We start from the raw sequence: 6,116 nt of genomic DNA, 5'->3' as shown, positions 1-6,116 counted from the left end.
GATTCGATGAAAAGGGTCCTTATGAAGGGTAAATAGAAATTGGCATATCACGTTGTGGTTTTCGCGTAGGTAAGAAACGTTCTTGCTAGAAACCTATAGCAGCCACGTAAAAAGTTGCAACAACAATTAGAGGACGTCTAACTTGTTTTTGTAGCAAGTGTTTTGTGATGTGATATGGCCAAAGGATGTGATGAATGATATATGTGATGTATGAGATGATCATGTTCTTGTAATAGGAATCACGACTTGCATGTCGATGAGTATGACAACCGGCAGGAGCCATAGGAGTTGTCTTTATTTATTTATGACCTGCGTGTCAACATAAATGTCATGTAATTACTTTAGTTTATTGCTAAAGCGTTAGCCATAGTAGTAGAAGTAATAGATGACATGACAACTTCAAGAAGACACGATGATGGAGATCATGAGGATGGAGATCATGGTGTCTTGCCGGTGACAACGATAATCATGGAGCCCCGAAGATGGAGATCAAAAGGAGCAAAATGATATTGGCCATATCATGTCACTATTTGATTGCATGTGATGTTTATCATGTTTTACATCTTATTTGCTTAGAACCACGGTAGCTTAAATAAGATGATCCCTCACTAAAATTTCAAGAAAAGTGTCCCCCCTAACTGTGCACCGCTGCGAAGGTTCATCGTTTCGAAGCACCACGTGATGATTGGGTGTGATAGATTCTAACGTTCGAATACAACGGGTGTTGACGAGCCTAGCATGTACAGACATGGCCTCGGAACACATGCGAAACACTTAGGTTGACTTGACGAGCCTAGCATGTACAAACATGGCCTCGGAACACGGAAGACCGAAAGGTCGAGCATGAGTCATATAGAAGATACGATCAACATGAAGATGTTCACCGATGTTGACTAGTCCGTCTCACGTGATGATCGGACACAGCCTAGTTGACTCGGATCATGTTTCACTTAGATGACTAGAGGGATGTCTATCTGAGTGGGAGTTCATTAAATGAACTCAATTATCATGAACATAGTCTAAATTGTCTTTGCAAATATGTTGTAGATGAATAGCTCACGTTGTAGCTCCCTGTTTCAATACGTTCCTAGAGAAAGATTAAGTTGAAAGATATTGTAAGCAATGATGCGGACTAGGTCCGTAGTCCGAGGAATGTCCCCGCTGCTACACAGAAGGCTTATGTCTTTGATGCACCACTCGATGTGCAAACCCCTACAATGTCGTCTGTGGATGTTGTGAACACCTGACAGACACATTATGATGACTACCTGATAGTTTAGTGCACCATACTTTACGGCTTAGAATCGGGATTCCAATGACGTTTTGAACGCCATAGAACATATGAGATGTTCCAAGAGCTGAAATTGGGATTTCAGGCTCATGCCCGTGTTGAGAGGTATGAGACCTCTGACAAGTTCTTTTGCCAACAAGATGGAGGAGAATAGCTCAGCTAGTGAGCATGTGCTCAGAATGTCCGGGTGCTACAATCACTTAAATCAAGTGGGAGTTAAACTTCCAGATAAGATAGTGATTGATAGAGTTCTCTAGACACTATCACTAAGCTACTAGATCTTCGTGATGAACTATGACATGCAAGGGATGGAGTTGATCCCAGAGCTGTTCGCGGTGCTTAAGACCGCAAAAGGTAGAAATCAAGAAGGAGCATCAAGTGTTGATGGTTTAACAAGACCACTGGTTTCAAGAAGGGCAAGGGCTAGAAGGGAAACTTCATGGATGGCAAATCAGTTGCCGCTCCAGTGAAGGAACCCAAGGTTGAACCCAAATCCGAGACTAAGTGCTTCTATTGTAAGGGAAAGGTCACTGGTAGCGGAATGACCCTAAATGCATGGTATATAAGAAGACTGGCAACTTCAACAAAGTATATACGTGTTATTAATGTGTACCTCGCTTGTACTCCTGGTAGCACCTGGGTATTGGATACCGGTTCAGTTGCTATTACTGGTGACTTGAAGCAAAAGCTACGGACTAAACAGAGACTGGCTAAGGGCAAGGTGACGATGTGTGTTGGAAGTGTTTCCAAAGTTGATGAGATCACCATCGCACGCTCCATCTACCTTCGGGATTAGTATTGAACCTAGATAAATGTTATCAGGTGTCTACGTTGAGCATGAGTATGATGAGATCATGTTCATTGCAATACGGTCATTCATTTAAGTTAGAGAATAATGGTTATTCTGTTTACATGAATGATACCTTTCATGGTCATGCACCCTATGTGAATGGTTCATTGAATCTTGGTCGTGGTAATACACATGTTCACGCCAAAAGATGTAGAGTTAATAATGATAGTACCACTTTCTCGTGGCACTGCCGCTTTAGTTATATTGGCGTAAGATGCATGAAGAAACTCCATGTCGATGGATGTTTGGAGTCACTTGATTTTGAATCGCTTGACACATGCAAGCCATGCCTCATGGGCAGGATGACTAAGACCCCGTTTTCAGGTACAATGAAACGGGCAAGTGACTTGTTGGAAATCATACATGCTGATGCGTGTGATCCAATGAGAATTTAAGCGTGCAGTGGATATCGCTATTTTCTCATCTTCACTGACGATTTGAGTAGGTATAGGTATATTTACTTAATGAAGCACAAGTCTGAAATGTTTGAAAAGTTCAAGCGATTTCAGAGTGAAGTTAAGAATCATCATAACAAGAAGATCAAATTCCTACGATCTGATCAATGAGAATATCTGAGTTATGAGTTTGGCAAACACTTAAGACATTGTGGAATTGTTTCACAATTGAAGCCACCTGGAACACCACTGGGTTATGGTGTGTCCGGACGTCATAATCGAACCTTATGAGATATGGTGCGATCGATGATGTCTCTTTTCAATCTACCGTTTTCATTTTGAGGTTATGCGTTAGAGACAGCTGCATTCACTTTAGATAGGACACCATCTAAGTCCGTTGAGACGACGTCGTATGAACATTGGTTTGGCAAGAAACCAAAGTTGTCGTTTCTTAATGTTTGGGGCTGCGGTGCTTAAGGCTTCAGCCGGAGAAGCTCGAACCCAAAGCGGACAAACACATCTTCATAGGATACCCAAAGGTGATAGTTGGGTATACCTTCTATCTCAGGTCCGAGGGCAAATTGTTTGTCGCTAAGAACAGGTCCTTTCTCAAGAAGGAGTTTCTCTCGAAAGAATTGAGTGGGAGGAAGATAGAACTTGATAAGGTTGTCGAACCTTTATTTCAACCAGAGAGTGATGCAACACAGAAAGATGTTTTCTGTGGAGCCTACATCTATTGAATAAGAAGTTAATGATAGTGATCATGAAGCTTCGGATCAAGTTGCTATCGAACCCCGTAGGTCGACAAGGATATGTACTACTCCTGAGTGGTACGGTAATCCTGTCTTGGATATCATGTTGTTAGACAATAATGAACCTACGATCTATGAAGAAGCGATGGTGGGCCCGTATTCCGACAAATGGTTAGAAGCCATGAAATCTGAGATAGGATCCATATATCAGAACAAAGTATGGACTTTGGTGGACTTGCCCGATGATCGGCAAGCCATTGAGATAAATGGATCTTTAAGAAGAAGACGGACGTGGGCGGTAATGTTACCGTCTATGAAGCTCGACTTGTGGGAAAGAATCTTTTCACAAGTTCAAGGAGTTGACTATGATGAGAATTTCTCACCCATAGCGATGCTTAAGTCCGTCGGAATCATGTTAGCATTAGCTGTATTTTTCGATTATGAAATCTTACAGATGGATGTCAAAACAAGTTTTCTTACCAGTTTTCGTAAGAAAAGTTGTATGTGATACAATAAAAGGTTTTGACGATCCTAAGAATGCTAAAAGGTATGCTAGCTCTAGCAATCCTTCTATGGACTAGAGCAGGCATCTCAGAATCGGAATATATGTTTTGATGGAGTGATCAAAGCTTTTAGGTTTATACAATGTTTGCTAGAAACTTGTATTTACAAGAAAGTGAGTGGGAGCACTACAACATTTCTTATAAGTATATGTGGATGACATATTGTTGATTCGAAATGATGTAGAATTTCTGAAAAGCATAAATAGTTGTTTGAAGAGTGATTTTCAAAGGAAGACCTGGATAAAGCTGCTTACATATTGGGCATCAAGATCTATAGAGATAGATCAAAACGCCTGATGATACTTTCAAAGAACGCACACCTTGACATGTTTTTGAAGGAGTTCAAAATAGATCAGTCAAAGTAGGGGTTCTTACCTGAGTTGTAAAGTGTGAAGTTGAGCAAGACTCAAAGCTTGACCACGGCAGAAGAAAGAGGAAGAACAAAGGTCGTCCCCTATGCTCTTGTCATGGGCTCTATACGGTATGCCATGCTGAGTACCGCTCCTGATGTGTGCCTTGCCACATGTCTGGCAAGAGCGTACAAAGGTGATCTAGGACTGGATCACCAGATAGCGGTCAAAATTATCCTTAGAGGAATAAGGAAATGTTTCTCTGTTATGGAGGTGATAAAGAGTTCGACATAAAGAGTTACGTCGATGCAAGCTTAACACCTATCCGGATAGCTCTGAGTAGAGATACCAGATATGTACAATGGAGCAACAATTTGGAATAGCTCCAAGTGGAACGTGGTAGCAGCATCTACGATATAAAGTTTTGCGAAATACATAGGGATCTGAATATGGCAAGACCCGTTGACTACAACCTCTCTCACAAGCATAACATAATCAAACCCAGAACTGTTTGAGTGTTTATCACATAGTGATGTGAACTAGATCATTGAGTCTAGTAGACTCTTGGATGTTGGTCACATGGCGATGTGACCTGTGAGTGTTAATCACATGGCGATGTGAACTAGATTATTGACTCTAGTGCAAGTGGGAGACTGTTGGAAATATGCCCTAGAGGCAATAATAAATTGGTTATTATTATATTTCCTTGTTCATGATAGTCGTTTATTATTCATGCTAGAATTGTATTGATAGGAAACTCAGATACATGTGTGGATACATAGACAACACCATGTCCCTAGTAAGCCTCTAGTTGACTAGCTCGTTGATCAATAGATGGTTACGGTTTCCTGACCATGGACATTGGATGTCGTTGATAACGGGATCACATCATTAGGAGAATGATGTGATGGACAAGACCCAATCCTAAGCCTAGCACAAGATCGTGTAGTTCGTTTGCTAAAGCTTTTCTAATGTCAAGTATCATTTCCTTAGACCATGAGATTGTGCAACTCCCGGATACCGTAGGAGTGCTTTGGGTGTGCCAAACGTCACAACGTAACTGGGTGGCTATAAAGGTACACTACAGGTATCTTCGAAAGTGTCTGTTGGGTAGGCACGAATCGAGACTGGGATTTGTCACTCCGTGTAAACGGAGAGGCATCTCTGGGCCCACACGGTAGGACATCATCATAATGTGCACAATGTGATCAAGGAGTTGATCACGGGATGAGGTGTTACAGAACGAGTAAAGAGACTTGCCGGTAACGAGATTGAATAAGGTATCGAGATACCGACGATCGAATCTCGGGCAAGTATCGTACCGATAGACAAAGGGAATTGTATACGGGATTGATTGAATCCCCGACATCGTGGTTCATCCGATGAGATCATCGTGGAACATGTGGGAGCCAACATGGGTATCCAGATCCCGCTGTTGGTTATTGGCCGGAGAGTTGTCTCGGCCATGTCTGCATGACTCCCGAACCCGTAGGGCCTACACACTTAATGTTCGATGACGCTAGGGTTATAGGGAATAGATATACATGGTTACCGAATGTTGTTTGGAGTCCCGGATGAGATCCCGGACGTCACGAGGAGTTCCAGAATGGTCCGGAGGTAAAGATTTATATATGGGAAGTCCTGTTTTGGTCGCCGGAAAAGTTTCTGGTTTTATCGGTAGTGTACCGGGACCACCGGGAGGGCCCCGGTGGTCCACCAAGTGGGGCCACCAGCCCCGGAGGGCTGCATGGGCCAAGTGTGGGAGGGGACCAGCCCCAGGTGGGCTGGTGCGCCCCCACCAAGGCCCAAGGCGCAAGGGAGAGTGGAAGGGGGCAAACCCTAGGCTCAGATGGGCCTAAGGCCCACCTAGTGGTGCGCCCCCCTCTCTCCCCCCTTGGCCGCCCCCCTAGATGGG

The sequence above is a fragment of the Triticum aestivum genome, chromosome 4A, assembly GCF_018294505.1.
Source record: "Triticum aestivum cultivar Chinese Spring chromosome 4A, IWGSC CS RefSeq v2.1, whole genome shotgun sequence".
Classification (NCBI taxonomy): Eukaryota; Viridiplantae; Streptophyta; class Magnoliopsida; order Poales; family Poaceae; genus Triticum; species Triticum aestivum.
Note: the sequence above shows the minus strand (reverse complement) of the source record.